Source organism: Platalea leucorodia (assembly GCF_965183815.1).
Source record: "Platalea leucorodia genome assembly, chromosome: 10".
Lineage (NCBI taxonomy): Eukaryota > Metazoa > Chordata > Aves > Pelecaniformes > Threskiornithidae > Platalea > Platalea leucorodia.
The window spans coordinates 12,018,967-12,034,900 of record NC_138832.1 but is presented as its reverse complement, the minus strand read 5'-3'; positions in this window follow the sequence as shown (position 1 = coordinate 12,034,900).

Genomic DNA, 15,934 nt, shown 5'->3' with positions numbered 1-15,934 from the left:
GCCAGCTGGGGAGAGGGCTGGTCCCTGCGTGGCCCCCCCTCACCGGGTCTCGGGAGCACCCCTAGCATGCCCGGGCAGCCTGCCGGGCCTGGCACGGGGGCGGGGTCTCAGCTTGCTGGGGGGGCTGGTCGCACCTGTCCCCTCTGGCACCTCCCGCTTTTGCATCGGCACCTCCCAGCGCCCGGGAGGCGGTCGAGCCTGTCTCCCTCAAGGTCCCTACCTGTGTGCGACGGCTGCAAGTGCTCTGTGAGCTCGCTGGGCAGGGGAGCGGTGGCAGCCGGTCCCCATGGAGGGCCGAGGCTGTGGTGCGGCTGCGCTGCGGCGCTGCCTGCGGCTGCCTGCAGCGCACCTGTGGGGAGAAGGAGGAGGGGCGGGATGGAGGCGGCTGTGTCGGCACAGCGGCCCCCGCAGCACCGGCAAGCCCGGCCTCGGCTTCAAGGCAGCTCCTGGCTACTCCAGCCAGGCTGAACTCGGCTCTGCGCTGCTCTCTGCCTCTGGGGCATTGCTGCGGGGCCGCGTGGGCCGCGGCCGTCCCGGAGCCTGCCCTGCCCCAGAGAAACCCCTGGGGCGCGGCATGGCTGTGCCTGGGCCGGCGACGCTCAGGGCTGGCTGTCTCGCTCCCGGCTGTTCCCGTGTCCCGCCGCCCCCCGCCTCTCCCGCCAGCCCCATCCCTCACTTGGCGGTCCTCCTGCAGGCGCCACAGCCCCTCGTCGGGCTGGGAGCGAGCGTTCGCCTCGTGCTTCTCGGGCATCTCCGGGCTCGTCTGTTGGACGCCTGCCACGGGCACCCAGCGCAGCTGCTGCCTCCTGGCGGGGCCGCTCTCCTGGGAGTGGGCACCCTAGGGCCCTGGCCCCATAAGAGCCTCCACGGCTGCCGTGCGGACCCCCCCGTCACAATGGCCTCTGGGCACGATGCCGCCCCTGGTCACAAAGGCCTGGCGGTCACCGTGGAGACGCCCACGCCCCGTTTGACCGCAGCCCCCTGGGCACATGGACAGAGCATGGTCCTCTGTTCGTTTAGCAGCCCTCAGTGTCACCGGGAGGGCCTTTATCCCCAGGACGGCCACTAGTGAGGCTGAATGTACACGTGTGGGCAAGCTGTAGCCCACCAGCAGCTGGGCTCAGGCACTCAGCCTCCCCTCTTCTACTTAACAGAGAGACAGGTGGATTGTCGGAGCGTAGCTCGATAGATGTTGCTCGTCTATTAAAAGTTTAAATATAAACAGGATGTCTTTTGAAATGCCAGTAGCAGTTGATTTTGGATTCTTTGATGTGAACTAACCAAGGACACCAGGGAAACAGTGGACAACATACCTGTCCTTTCTATGCACTGTCCTGACTATAAGACTAAAAATCACCCCCCCTCCCCCGGCTACTGTGAGACCCTCCTCTGATTAAGGGGACCCCTACTCTCTGAGCATGCTCTCTAAAGATGTATTTATCTTCTTACCAAGTTAGGAATGCATATTAACCTATACCAATCAGGCAGCAAAAAGGCTATGTAACGGATTACAAAAAAAAGGGCTGTTGGCAGAAATCTCGTGTGCTTGAGTTGTGGGAAACCACCGAGCGCCCAGGCTTGCGCAAACCTGAAATAAATCAGTCTCCCCACTTGCCGGCCCCTGCAGGTAGGAGCCCCCAAGGCCACAGCCCTTGTCTGCTTGCTGGTACAGACCGTCCCACGGCCCCCGAGCCGGCCGGGACTGCCCCCGGTCCCGTAGCTGACCCTCCGTGCTCTCACCACCAGAGACAGCCAGGGTCTCTCACACGCAGGGCTGGCCGTCGGACACCCACTCACCCCCTTGCTCCCAGGCCACGTCACCTGCGCACCGCCTCTGCGGCTTGATCTTCGCTGGCCATCACACTCACTCCCACACCCGCACTCGCTCCAGTCGCTGCCCCAGGGACACGGGGACCCTCGGCGCCGTGGTCGGACCCCAGCTGCTGCACTCACCCCCCCGCGCACACGCGTGCACACAGGACAGAGAGCCCTCACCTAGGACAGAGCCAGGAAGGACTTTAATAGGGAGACAGGCCAGGCTGCGCTGGTCAGGTGCAGGGCATGGCCAGGCAAGCCCATTGGCAAGGTGCTGGCAGCCGGGCGCCGCTGCTCTCACGGTCCCGTGAGGCAGCTCAGCGGAAAGCCCTGCGCAGAGCCCGACAAGCTGTCCTGAGGACGGAGGGACATCGCCAGCGAGCCGGGGCGTGCGGGCGCGCGACGAAGCCTGCGGGGGAAGGAGAGCTGTAGGCGAGGGGCTGGGCGGGGAGAGGTGCTCTGTGGCCGTCGCGCCCGAGACATGCGGCCTGGGGAGAAGCTGCTGCCTGTGTGTCTGCGTCGTCTGATGGGGCAAGAGATGCGCTCTTTATGGCGCTTGCTGCCTCTGCTGCTGCGTCTCTGTCAGGGACCTCTTCCCACGCTTCCTCCAGGTCCTGCAGAGCAGTGTCACTGGTTACGGGGCCAACAGGGGCAGGCCCCTGGCCCTCAGCCCCCGCTGCCAAGTCCCGGTTGCCCAGGATGGCCTGAGCAGTGCCCACGGCATCGGCACTATCGTCTGCTGCCTGGAGCATGGCCGCAGGCAAGGGAGGAGCCAACGGCTGTACATCGTCAGGTGCTGATGCGCGGGGAGGCTCGCCGTGCCCCTGCTCCCCAGGGGCTCTGGCCAGGCAACAAGCTGCTGGCTCTACGTCTCAGTCTGCTGACGGGGCAGGAGACGCGCGCTGAGGGTGGTCATCTGCCTCTCCTGCGGCATCTCTGGCCACGCTGCCGGGTGAGCCGGCCACCTTCTGGGGGCCTGCGTGTGGCTCCTGGCTGAGTCTCAGCAGACTGGGGCTGCTCCAGAGGGTATGGATGGAGACATCTTCCTCCAGCTGCCTCTGTCCTGGCAGGTCTTCAGAGGTTTTGTTGTCGTCCTCTTCCTCCAGCTCCTCCAGATGCTCCATCTTGATTTGCACGACCACAAGATGCTTCAGGGCATCCACAGGCTGTGCGCGCAGCGGCTTGCCGTGGACAAGTCGCACGGGGGCAGACGATGGCCCTGCCTTGCCACCGGCTGTGCCCAGTGCCCTTTGCCGGTGCAGCTCCCCGGGGAAACTGGCGCGCGGGCCTCGCCAGCAGCCCTGGTGCCCCCCGGAGCATGGGCACGAGGTCTTGGCTGAGCCGCTGCGGCCTTGCCACCCCTGGCGGCCTGCACCTGGGCTGTTCTGGGAGGTGTCGCCAGACCAGCGGTGTGCGCAAGGCGGCCCTGTGCCGCCGGCTGCTGGCCGGCTCCCCAGCTTGCGGCTACCACGCGACTCAGGACCTCTGACACCAATGGCTGGACTGTGGACTCCAGAGCCGCGTCGCGGGTTGTGCAGCCGTGCGGGGCAGGCCCCCATCTCTCAGCTCTCGCTGCCACGCCCTGGTGACCCAGGATGCCCCGAGCAGGTGGGACAAGCTCTCGCTGGCCGCTGGCCGCAGGGCCCACGCCGTGTGCTCTGCCTCTCAGAGCAGATGCGGAGGTTGCTGCTGCTGGCAGAGCGGGCAGCTTGGTGACATTTGCAGATCCTGCCGCTGGAGCTGCAAGTGCGTAGCGGGGTGCGGCTGCCTGCATCGCTTCAAGCCTTGGGAGAGGCGGCAAGGCTGGCGTGGTCACTCTTTCTCCCCGTGTGACCCTGCTGCGGGGCAGTGCCTCCCAGCCCTCCAGCCTGTCCGTCTGCAAGAGAAGATGCGAGAAGGGCGGCTGCTGCCCTGCTGCCAGGGCCAGCTGGGGAGAGGGCTGGTCCCTGCGTGGCCCCCCCTCACCGGGTCTCGGGAGCACCCCCAGCATGCCCGGGCAGCCTGCTGGGCCTGGCACGGGGGCGGGGTCTCAGCTTGCTGGGGGCGCTGGTCGCACCTGTCCCCTCCGGCACCTCCCGCTTTTGCATCGGCACCTCCCAGCGCCCGGGAGGCGGTCAAGCCTGTCTCCCTCAAGGTCCCTACCTGTGTGCGACGGCTGCAAGTGCTCTGTGAGCTCGCTGGGCAGGGGAGTGGTGGCAGCCGGTCCCCATGGAGGGCCGAGGCTGTGGTGCGGCTGCGCTGCGGCGCTGCCTGCGGCTGCCTGCAGCGCACCTGTGGGGAGAAGGAGGAGGGGCGGGATGGAGGCGGCTGTGTCGGCACAGCGGCCCCCGCAGCCCCGGCAAGCCCGGCCTCGGCTTCAAGGCAGCTCCTGGCTACTCCAGCCAGGCTGAACTCGGCTCTGCGCTGCTCTCTGCCTCTGGGGCATTGCTGCGGGGCCGCGTGGGCCGCGGCCATCCCGGAGCCTGCCCTGCCCCAGAGAAACCCCTGCGGCGCGGCATGGCTGTGCCTGGGCCGGCGACGCTCAGGGCTGGCTGTCTCGCTCCCGGCTGTCCCTGTGTCCCGCCGCCCCCCGCCTCTCCCGCCAGCCCCATCCCTCACTTGGCGGTCCTCCTGCAGGCGCCGCAGCCCCTTGTCGGGCTGGGAGCGAGCGTTCGCCTCGTGCTTCTCGGGCATCTCCGGGCTCGTCTGTTGGACGCCTGCCACGGGCACCCAGCGCAGCTGCTGCCTCCTGGCGGGGCCGCTCTCCTGGGAGTGGGCACCCTAGGGCCCTGGCCCCATAAGAGCCTCCACGGCTGCCGTGCGGATCCCCCCCCGTCACAATGGCCTCTGGGCACGATGCCGCCCCTGGTCACAAAGGCCTGGCGGTCACCGTGGAGACGCCCACGCCCCGTTTGACCGCAGCCCCCTGGGCACATGGACAGAGCATGGTCCTCTGTTCGTTTAGCAGCTCTCAGTGTCACCGGGAGGGCCTTTATCCCCAGGACGGCCACTAGTGAGGCTGAATGTACACGTGTGGGCAAGCTGTAGCCCGCCAGCAGCTGGGCTCAGACACTCAGCCTCCCCTCTTCTACTTAACAGAGAGACAGGTGGATTGTCGGAGCGTAGCTCGATAGATGTTGCTCGTCTATTAAAAGTTTAAATATAAACAGGATGTCTTTTGAAATGCCAGTAGCAGTTGATTTTGGATTCTTTGATGTGAACTAACCAAGGACACCAGGGAAACAGTGGACAACATACCTCTCCTTTCTAGGCACTGTCCTGACTATAAGACTAAAAATCACCTCCCCCCCTCCCCGGCTACTGTGGGACCCTCCTCTGATTAAGGGGACCCCTACTCTCTGAGCATGCTCTGTAAAGATGTATTTATCTTCTTACCAAGTTAGGAATGCATATTAACCTATACCAATCAGGCAGCAAAAAGGCTATGTAACGGATTACAAAACAAAGGGCTGTTGGCAGAAATCTCGTGTGCTTGAGTTGTGGGAAACCACCGAGCGCCCAGGCTTGCGCAAACCTGAAATAAATCAGTCTCCCCACTTGCCGGCCCCTGCAGGTAGGAGCCGCCAAGGCCACAGCCCTTGTCTGCTTGCTGGTACAGACCGTCCCACGGCCCCCGAGCCGGCCGGGACTGCCCCCGGTCCCGTAGCTGACCCTCCGTGCTCTCACCACCAGAGACAGCCAGGGTCTCTCACACGCAGGGCTGGCCGTCGGACACCCACTCACCCCCTTGCTCCCAGGCCACGTCACCTGCTCACCGCCTCTGCGGCTTGATCTTCGCTGGCCATCACACTCACTCCCACACCCGCACTCGCTCCAGTCGCTGCCCCAGGGACACGGGGACCCTCGGCGCCGTGGTCTGACCCCAGCTGCTGCACTCACCCCCCCGCGCACACGCGTGCACACAGGACAGAGAGCCCTCACCTAGGACAGAGCCAGGAAGGACTTCAATAGGGAGACAGGCCAGGCTGCGCTGGTCAGGTGCAGGGCATGGCCAGGCAAGCCCATTGGCAAGGTGCTGGCAGCCGGGCGCCGCTGCTCTCACGGTCCCGTGAGGCAGCTCAGCGGAAAGCCCTGCGCAGAGCCCGACAAGCTGTCCTGAGGACGGAGGGACATCGCCAGCGAGCCGGGGCGTGCGGGCGCGCGACGAAGCCTGCGGGGGAAGGAGAGCTGTAGGCGAGGGGCTGGGCGGGGAGAGGTGCTCTGTGGCCGTCGCGCCCGAGACATGCGGCCTGGGGAGAAGCTGCTGCCTGTGTGTCTGCGTCGTCTGATGGGGCAAGAGATGCGCTCTTTATGGCGCTTGCTGCCTCTGCTGCTGCGTCTCTGTCAGGGACCTCTTCCCACGCTTCCTCCAGGTCCTGCAGAGCAGTGTCACTGGTTACGGGGCCAACAGGGGCAGGCCCCTGGCCCTCAGCCCCCGCTGCCAAGTCCCGGTTGCCCAGGATGGCCTGAGCAGTGCCCACGGCATCGGCACTATCGTCTGCTGCCTGGAGCATGGCCGCAGGCAAGGGAGGAGCCAACGGCTGTACATCGTCAGGTGCTGATGCGCGGGGAGGCTCGCCGTGGCCCCTGCTCCCCAGGAGCTCTGGCCAGGCAACAAGCTGCTGGCTCTACGTCTCAGTCTGCTGACGGGGCAGGAGACGCGCGCTGAGGGTGGTCATCTGCCTCTCCTGCGGCATCTCTGGCCACGCTGCCGGGTGAGCCGGGCACCTTCTGGGGGCCTGCGTGTGGCTCCTGGCTGAGTCTCAGCAGACTGGGGCTGCTCCAGAGGGTATGGATGGAGACATCTTCCTCCAGCTGCCTCTGTCCTGGCAGGTCTTCAGAGGTTTTGTTGTCGTCCTCTTCCTCCAGCTCCTCCAGATGCTCCATCTTGATTTGCACGACCACAAGATGCTTCAGGGCATCCACAGGCTGTGCGCGCAGCGGCTTGCCGTGGACAAGTCGCACGGCGGGCAGACGATGGCCCTGCCTTGCCACCGGCTGTGCCCAGTGCCCTTTGCCGGTGCAGCTCCCCGGGGAAACTGGCGCGCGGGCCTCGCCAGCAGCCCTGGTGCCCCCCGGAGCATGGGCACGAGGTCTTGGCTGAGCCACTGCGGCCTTGCCACCCCTGGCGGCCTGCACATGGGCTGTTCTTGGAGGTGTCGCCAGACCAGCGGTGTGCGCAAGGCGGCCCTGTGCCGCCGCCTGCTGGCCGGCTCCCCAGCTTGCGGCTACCACGCGACTCAGGACCTCTGACACCAATGGCTGGACTGTGGACTCCAGAGCCGCGTCGCGGGTTGTGCAGCCGTGCGGGGCAGGCCCCCATCTCTCAGCTCTCGCTGCCACGCCCTGGTGACCCAGGATGCCCCGAGCAGGTGGGACAAGCTCTCGCTGGCCGCTGGCTGCAGGGCCCACGCCGTGTGCTCTGCCTCTCAGAGCAGATGCGGAGGTTGCTGCTGCTGGCAGAGCGGGCAGCTTGGTGACATTTGCAGATCCTGCCGCTGGAGCTGCAAGTGCGTAGCGGGGTGCGGCTGCCTGCATCGCTTCAAGCCTTGGGAGAGGCGGCAAGGCTGGCGTGGTCACTCTTTCTCCCCGTGTGACCCTGCTGCGGGGCAGTGCCTCCCAGCCCTCCAGCCTGTCCGTCTGCAAGAGAAGATGCGAGAAGGGCGGCTGCTGCCCTGCTGCCAGGGCCAGCTGGGGAGAGGGCTGGTCCCTGCGTGGCCCCCCCTCACCGGGTCTCGGGAGCACCCCTAGCATGCCCGGGCAGCCTGCCGGGCCTGGCACGGGGGCGGGGTCTCAGCTTGCTGGGGGGGCTGGTCGCACCTGTCCCCTCTGGCACCTCCCGCTTTTGCATCGGCACCTCCCAGCGCCCGGGAGGCGGTCGAGCCTGTCTCCCTCAAGGTCCCTACCTGTGTGCGACGGCTGCAAGTGCTCTGTGAGCTCGCTGGGCAGGGGAGCGGTGGCAGCCGGTCCCCATGGAGGGCCGAGGCTGTGGTGCGGCTGCGCTGCGGCGCTGCCTGCGGCTGCCTGCAGCGCACCTGTGGGGAGAAGGAGGAGGGGCGGGATGGAGGCGGCTGTGTCGGCACAGCGGCCCCCGCAGCACCGGCAAGCCCGGCCTCGGCTTCAAGGCAGCTCCTGGCTACTCCAGCCAGGCTGAACTCGGCTCTGCGCTGCTCTCTGCCTCTGGGGCATTGCTGCGGGGCCGCGTGGGCCGCGGCCATCCCGGAGCCTGCCCTGCCCCAGAGAAACCCCTGGGGCGCGGCATGGCTGTGCCTGGGCCGGCGACGCTCAGGGCTGGCTGTCTCGCTCCCGGCTGTTCCCGTGTCCCGCCGCCCCCCGCCTCTCCCGCCAGCCCCATCCCTCACTTGGCGGTCCTCCTGCAGGCGCCACAGCCCCTCGTCGGGCTGGGAGCGAGCGTTCGCCTCGTGCTTCTCGGGCATCTCCGGGGTCGTCTGTTGGACGCCTGCCACGGGCACCCAGCGCAGCTGCTGCCTCCTGGCGGGGCCGCTCTCCTGGGAGTGGGCACCCTAGGGCCCTGGCCCCATAAGAGCCTCCACGGCTGCCGTGCGGACCCCCCCGTCACAATGGCCTCTGGGCACGATGCCGCCCCTGGTCACAAAGGCCTGGCGGTCACCGTGGAGACGCCCACGCCCCGTTTGACCGCAGCCCCCTGGGCACATGGACAGAGCATGGTCCTCTGTTCGTTTAGCAGCCCTCAGTGTCACCGGGAGGGCCTTTATCCCCAGGACGGCCACTAGTGAGGCTGAATGTACACGTGTGGGCAAGCTGTAGCCCACCAGCAGCTGGGCTCAGGCACTCAGCCTCCCCTCTTCTACTTAACAGAGAGACAGGTGGATTGTCGGAGCGTAGCTCGATAGATGTTGCTCGTCTATTAAAAGTTTAAATATAAACAGGATGTCTTTTGAAATGCCAGTAGCAGTTGATTTTGGATTCTTTGATGTGAACTAACCAAGGACACCAGGGAAACAGTGGACAACATACCTGTCCTTTCTATGCACTGTCCTGACTATAAGACTAAAAATCACCCCCCCTCCCCCGGCTACTGTGAGACCCTCCTCTGATTAAGGGGACCCCTACTCTCTGAGCATGCTCTCTAAAGATGTATTTATCTTCTTACCAAGTTAGGAATGCATATTAACCTATACCAATCAGGCAGCAAAAAGGCTATGTAACGGATTACAAAAAAAAGGGCTGTTGGCAGAAATCTCGTGTGCTTGAGTTGTGGGAAACCACCGAGCGCCCAGGCTTGTGCAAACCTGAAATAAATCAGTCTCCCCACTTGCCGGCCCCTGCAGGTAGGAGCCCCCAAGGCCACAGCCCTTGTCTGCTTGCTGGTACAGACCGTCCCATGGCCCCCGAGCCGGCCGGGACTGCCCCCGGTCCCGTAGCTGACCCTCCATGCTCTCACCACCAGAGACAGCCAGGGTCTCTCACACGCAGGGCTGGCCGTCGGACACCCACTCACCCCCTTGCTCCCAGGCCACGTCACCTGCTCACCGCCTCTGCGGCTTGATCTTCGCTGGCCATCACACTCACTCCCACACCCGCACTCGCTCCAGTCGCTGCCCCAGGGACACGGGGACCCTCGGCGCCGTGGTCTGACCCCAGCTGCTGCACTCACCCCCCCGCGCACACACGTGCACACAGGACAGAGAGCCCTCACCTAGGACAGAGCCAGGAAGGACTTCAATAGGGAGACAGGCCAGGCTGCGCTGGTCAGGTGCAGGGCATGGCCAGGCAAGCCCACTGGCAAGGTGCTGGCAGCCGGGCGCCGCTGCTCTCACGGTCCCGTGAGGCAGCTCAGCGGAAAGCCCTGCGCAGAGCCCGACAAGCTGTCCTGAGGACGGAGGGACATCGCCAGCGAGCCGGGGCGTGCGGGCGCGCGACGAAGCCTGCGGGGGAAGGAGAGCTGTAGGCGAGGGGCTGGGCGGGGAGAGGTGCTCTGTGGCCGTCGCGCCCGAGACATGCGGCCTGGGGAGAAGCTGCTGCCTGTGTGTCTGCGTCGTCTGATGGGGCAAGAGATGCGCTCTTTATGGCGCTTGCTGCCTCTGCTGCTGCGTCTCTGTCAGGGACCTCTTCCCACGCTTCCTCCAGGTCCTGCAGAGCAGTGTCACTGGTTACGGGGCCAACAGGGGCAGGCCCCTGGCCCTCAGCCCCCGCTGCCAAGTCCCGGTTGCCCAGGATGGCCTGAGCAGTGCCCACGGCATCGGCACTATCGTCTGCTGCCTGGAGCATGGCCGCAGGCAAGGGAGGAGCCAACGGCTGTACATCGTCAGGTGCTGATGCGCGGGGAGGCTCGCCGTGGCCCCTGCTCCCCAGGAGCTCTGGCCAGGCAACAAGCTGCTGGCTCTACGTCTCAGTCTGCTGACGGGGCAGGAGACGCGCGCTGAGGGTGGTCATCTGCCTCTCCTGCGGCATCTCTGGCCACGCTGCCGGGTGAGCCGGGCACCTTCTGGGGGCCTGCGTGTGGCTCCTGGCTGAGTCTCAGCAGACTGGGGCTGCTCCAGAGGGTATGGATGGAGACATCTTCCTCCAGCTGCCTCTGTCCTGGCAGGTCTTCAGAGGTTTTGTTGTCGTCCTCTTCCTCCAGCTCCTCCAGATGCTCCATCTTGATTTGCACGACCACAAGATGCTTCAGGGCATCCACAGGCTGTGCGCGCAGCGGCTTGCCGTGGACAAGTCGCACGGGGGGCAGACGATGGCCCTGCCTTGCCACCGGCTGTGCCCAGTGCCCTTTGCCGGTGCAGCTCCCCGGGGAAACTGGCGCGTGGGCCTCGCCAGCAGCCCTGGTGCCCCCCGGAGCATGGGCACGAGGTCTTGGCTGAGCCGCTGCGGCCTTGCCACCCCTGTTGGCCTGCACCTGGGCTGTTCTGGGAGGTGTCGCCAGACCAGCGGTGTGCGCAAGGTGGCCCTGTGCCGCCGGCTGCTGGCCGGCTCCCCAGCTTGCGGCTACCACGCGACTCAGGACCTCTGACACCAATGGCTGGACTGTGGACTCCAGAGCCGCGTCGCGGGTTGTGCAGCCGTGCGGGGCAGGCCCCCATCTCTCAGCTCTCGCTGCCACGCCCTGGTGACCCAGGATGCCCCGAGCAGGTGGGACAAGCTCTCGCTGGCCGCTGGCCGCAGGGCCCACGCCGTGTGCTCTGCCTCTCAGAGCAGATGCGGAGGTTGCTGCTGCTGGCAGAGCGGGCAGCTTGGTGACATTTGCAGATCCTGCCGCTGGAGCTGCAAGTGCGTAGCGGGGTGCGGCTGCCTGCATCGCTTCAAGCCTTGGGAGAGGCGGCAAGGCTGGCGTGGTCACTCTTTCTCCCCGTGTGACCCTGCTGCGGGGCAGTGCCTCCCAGCCCTCCAGCCTGTCCGTCTGCAAGAGAAGATGCGAGAAGGGCGGCTGCTGCCCTGCTGCCAGGGCCAGCTGGGGAGAGGGCTGGTCCCTGCGTGGCCCCCCCTCACCGGGTCTCGGGAGCACCCCTAGCATGCCCGGGCAGCCTGCCGGGCCTGGCACGGGGGCGGGGTCTCAGCTTGCTGGGGGGGCTGGTCGCACCTGTCCCCTCTGGCACCTCCCGCTTTTGCATCGGCACCTCCCAGCGCCCGGGAGGCGGTCGAGCCTGTCTCCCTCAAGGTCCCTACCTGTGTGCGACGGCTGCAAGTGCTCTGTGAGCTCGCGGGGCAGGGGAGCGGTGGCAGCCGGTCCCCATGGAGGGCCGAGGCTGTGGTGCGGCTGCGCTGCGGCGCTGCCTGCGGCTGCCTGCAGCGCACCTGTGGGGAGAAGGAGGAGGGGCGGGATGGAGGCGGCTGTGTCGGCACAGCGGCCCCCGCAGCACCGGCAAGCCCGGCCTCGGCTTCAAGGCAGCTCCTGGCTACTCCAGCCAGGCTGAACTCGGCTCTGCGCTGCTCTCTGCCTCTGGGGCATTGCTGCGGGGCCGCGTGGGCCGCGGCCGTCCCGGAGCCTGCCCTGCCCCAGAGAAACCCCTGCGGCGCGGCATGGCTGTGCCTGGGCCGGCGACGCTCAGGGCTGGCTGTCTCGCTCCCGGCTGTCCCCGTGTCCCGCCGCCCCCCGCCTCTCCCGCCAGCCCCATCCCTCACTTGGCGGTCCTCCTGCAGGCGCCGCAGCCCCTCGTCGGGCTGGGAGCGAGCGTTCGCCTCGTGCTTCTCGGGCATCTCCGGGGTCGTCTGTTGGACGCCTGCCACGGGCACCCAGCGCAGCTGCTGCCTCCTGGCGGGGCCGCTCTCCTGGGAGTGGGCACCCTAGGGCCCTGGCCCCATAAGAGCCTCCACGGCTGCCGTGCGGACCCCCCCGTCACAATGGCCTCTGGGCACGATGCCGCCCCTGGTCACAAAGGCCTGGCGGTCACCGTGGAGACGCCCACGCCCCGTTTGACCGCAGCCCCCTGGGCACATGGACAGAGCATGGTCCTCTGTTCGTTTAGCAGCTCTCAGTGTCACCGGGAGGGCCTTTATCCCCAGGACGGCCACTAGTGAGGCTGAATGTACACGTGTGGGCAAGCTGTAGCCCGCCAGCAGCTGGGCTCAGACACTCAGCCTCCCCTCTTCTACTTAACAGAGAGACAGGTGGATTGTCGGAGCGTAGCTCGATAGATGTTGCTCGTCTAGTAAAAGTTTAAATATAAACAGGATGTCTTTTGAAATGCCAGTAGCAGTTGATTTTGGATTCTTTGATGTGAACTAACCAAGGACACCAGGGAAACAGTGGACAACATACCTCTCCTTTCTATGCACTGTCCTGACTATAAGACTAAAAATCACCCCCCCTCCCCCGGCTACTGTGGGACCCTCCTCTGATTAAGGGGACCCCTACTCTCTGAGCATGCTCTGTAAAGATGTATTTATCTTCTTACCAAGTTAGGAATGCATATTAACCTATACCAATCAGGCAGCAAAAAGGCTATGTAACGGATTACAAAAAAAAGGGCTGTTGGCAGAAATCTCGTGTGCTTGAGTTGTGGGAAACCACCGAGCGCCCAGGCTTGCGCAAACCTGAAATAAATCAGTCTCCCCACTTGCCGGCCCCTGCAGGTAGGAGCCCCCAAGGCCACAGCCCTTGTCTGCTTGCTGGTACAGACCGTCCCACGGCCCCCGAGCCGGCCGGGACTGCCCCCGGTCCCGTAGCTGACCCTCCGTGCTCTCACCACCAGAGACAGCCAGGGTCTCTCACACGCAGGGCTGGCCGTCGGACACCCACTCACCCCCTTGCTCCCAGGCCACGTCACCTGCTCACCGCCTCTGCGGCTTGATCTTCGCTGGCCATCACACTCACTCCCACACCCGCACTCGCTCCAGTCGCTGCCCCAGGGACACGGGGACCCTCGGCGCCGTGGTCTGACCCCAGCTGCTGCACTCACCCCCCCGCGCACACGCGTGCACACAGGACAGAGAGCCCTCACCTAGGACAGAGCCAGGAAGGACTTCAATAGGGAGACAAGCCAGGCTGCGCTGGTCAGGTGCAGGGCATGGCCAGGCAAGCCCATTGGCAAGGTGCTGGCAGCCGGGCGCCGCTGCTCTCACGGTCCCGTGAGGCAGCTCAGCGGAAAGCCCTGCGCAGAGCCCGACAAGCTGTCCTGAGGACGGAGGGACATCGCCAGCGAGCCGGGGCGTGCGGGCGCGCGACGAAGCCTGCGGGGGAAGGAGAGCTGTAGGCGAGGGGCTGGGCGGGGAGAGGTGCTCTGTGGCCGTCGCGCCCGAGACATGCGGCCTGGGGAGAAGCTGCTGCCTGTGTGTCTGCGTCGTCTGATGGGGCAAGAGATGCGCTCTTTATGGCGCTTGCTGCCTCTGCTGCTGCGTCTCTGTCAGGGACCTCTTCCCACGCTTCCTCCAGGTCCTGCAGAGCAGTGTCACTGGTTACGGGGCCAACAGGGGCAGGCCCCTGGCCCTCAGCCCCCGCTGCCAAGTCCCGGTTGCCCAGGATGGCCTGAGCAGTGCCCACGGCATCGGCACTATCGTCTGCTGCCTGGAGCATGGCCGCAGGCAAGGGAGGAGCCAACGGCTGTACATCGTCAGGTGCTGATGCGCGGGGAGGCTCGCCGTGCCCCTGCTCCCCAGGGGCTCTGGCCAGGCAACAAGCTGCTGGCTCTACGTCTCAGTCTGCTGACGGGGCAGGAGACGCGCGCTGAGGGTGGTCATCTGCCTCTCCTGCGGCATCTCTGGCCACGCTGCCGGGTGAGCCGGGCACCTTCTGGGGGCCTGCGTGTGGCTCCTGGCTGAGTCTCAGCAGACTGGGGCTGCTCCAGAGGGTATGGATGGAGACATCTTCCTCCAGCTGCCTCTGTCCTGGCAGGTCTTCAGAGGTTTTGTTGTCGTCCTCTTCCTCCAGCTCCTCCAGATGCTCCATCTTGATTTGCACGACCACAAGATGCTTCAGGGCATCCACAGGCTGTGCGCGCAGCGGCTTGCCGTGGACAAGTCGCACGGGGGGCAGACGATGGCCCTGCCTTGCCACCGGCTGTGCCCAGTGCCCTTTGCCGGTGCAGCTCCCCGGGGAAACTGGCGCGCGGGCCTCGCCAGCAGCCCTGGTGCCCCCCGGAGCATGGGCACGAGGTCTTGGCTGAGCCGCTGCGGCCTTGCCACCCCTGGCGGCCTGCACCTGGGCTGTTCTTGGAGGTGTCGCCAGACCAGCGGTGTGCGCAAGGCGGCCCTGTGCCGCCGCCTGCTGGCCGGCTCCCCAGCTTGCGGCTACCACGCGACTCAGGACCTCTGACACCAATGGCTGGACTGTGGACTCCAGAGCCGCGTCGCGGGTTGTGCAGCCGTGCGGGGCAGGCCCCCATCTCTCAGCTCTCGCTGCCACGCCCTGGTGACCCAGGATGCCCCGAGCAGGTGGGACAAGCTCTCGCTGGCCGCTGGCCGCAGGGCCCACGCCGTGTGCTCTGCCTCTCAGAGCAGATGCGGAGGTTGCTGCTGCTGGCAGAGCGGGCAGCTTGGTGACATTTGCAGATCCTGCCGCTGGAGCTGCAAGTGCGTAGCGGGGTGCGGCTGCCTGCATCGCTTCAAGCCTTGGGAGAGGCGGCAAGGCTGGCGTGGTCACTCTTTCTCCCCGTGTGACCCTGCTGCGGGGCAGTGCCTCCCAGCCCTCCAGCCTCTCCGTCTGCAAGAGAAGATGCGAGAAGGGCGGCTGCTGCCCTGCTGCCAGGGCCAGCTGGGGAGAGGGCTGGTCCCTGCGTGGCCCCCCCTCACCGGGTCTCGGGAGCACCCCCAGCCTGCCCGGGCAGCCTGCCGGGCCTGGCACGGGGGCGGGGTCTCAGCTTGCTGGGGGGGCTGGTCGCACCTGTCCCCTCTGGCACCTCCCGCTTTTGCATCGGCACCTCCCAGCGCCCGGGAGGCGGTCGAGCCTGTCTCCCTCAAGGTCCCTACCTGTGTGCGACGGCTGCAAGTGCTCTGTGAGCTCGCTGGGCAGGGGAGCGGTGGCAGCCGGTCCCCATGGAGGGCCGAGGCTGTGGTGCGGCTGCGCTGCGGCGCTGCCTGCGGCTGCCTGCAGCGCACCTGTGGGGAGAAGGAGGAGGGGCGGGATGGAGGCGGCTGTGTCGGCACAGCGGCCCCCGCAGCACCGGCAAGCCCGGCCTCGGCTTCAAGGCAGCTCCTGGCTACTCCAGCCAGGCTGAACTCGGCTCTGCGCTGCTCTCTGCCTCTGGGGCATTGCTGCGGGGCCGCGTGGGCCGCGGCCGTCCCGGAGCCTGCCCTGCCCCAGAGAAACCCCTGCGGCGCGGCATGGCTGTGCCTGGGCCGGCGACGCTCAGGGCTGGCTGTCTCGCTCCCGGCTGTCCCCGTGTCCCGCCGCCCCCCGCCTCTCCCGCCAGCCCCATCCCTCACTTGGCGGTCCTCCTGCAGGCGCCGCAGCCCCTCGTCGGGCTGGGAGCGAGCGTTCGCCTCGTGCTTCTCGGGCATCTCCGGGGTCGTCTGTTGGACGCCTGCCACGGGCACCCAGCGCAGCTGCTGCCTCCTGGCGGGGCCGCTCTCCTGGGAGTGGGCACCCTAGGGCCCTGGCCCCATAAGAGCCTCCACGGCTGCCGTGCGGACCCCCCCGTCACAATGGCCTCTGGGCACGATGCCGCCCCTGGTCACAAAGGCCTGGCGGTCACCGTGGAGACGCCCACGCCCCGTTTGACCGCAG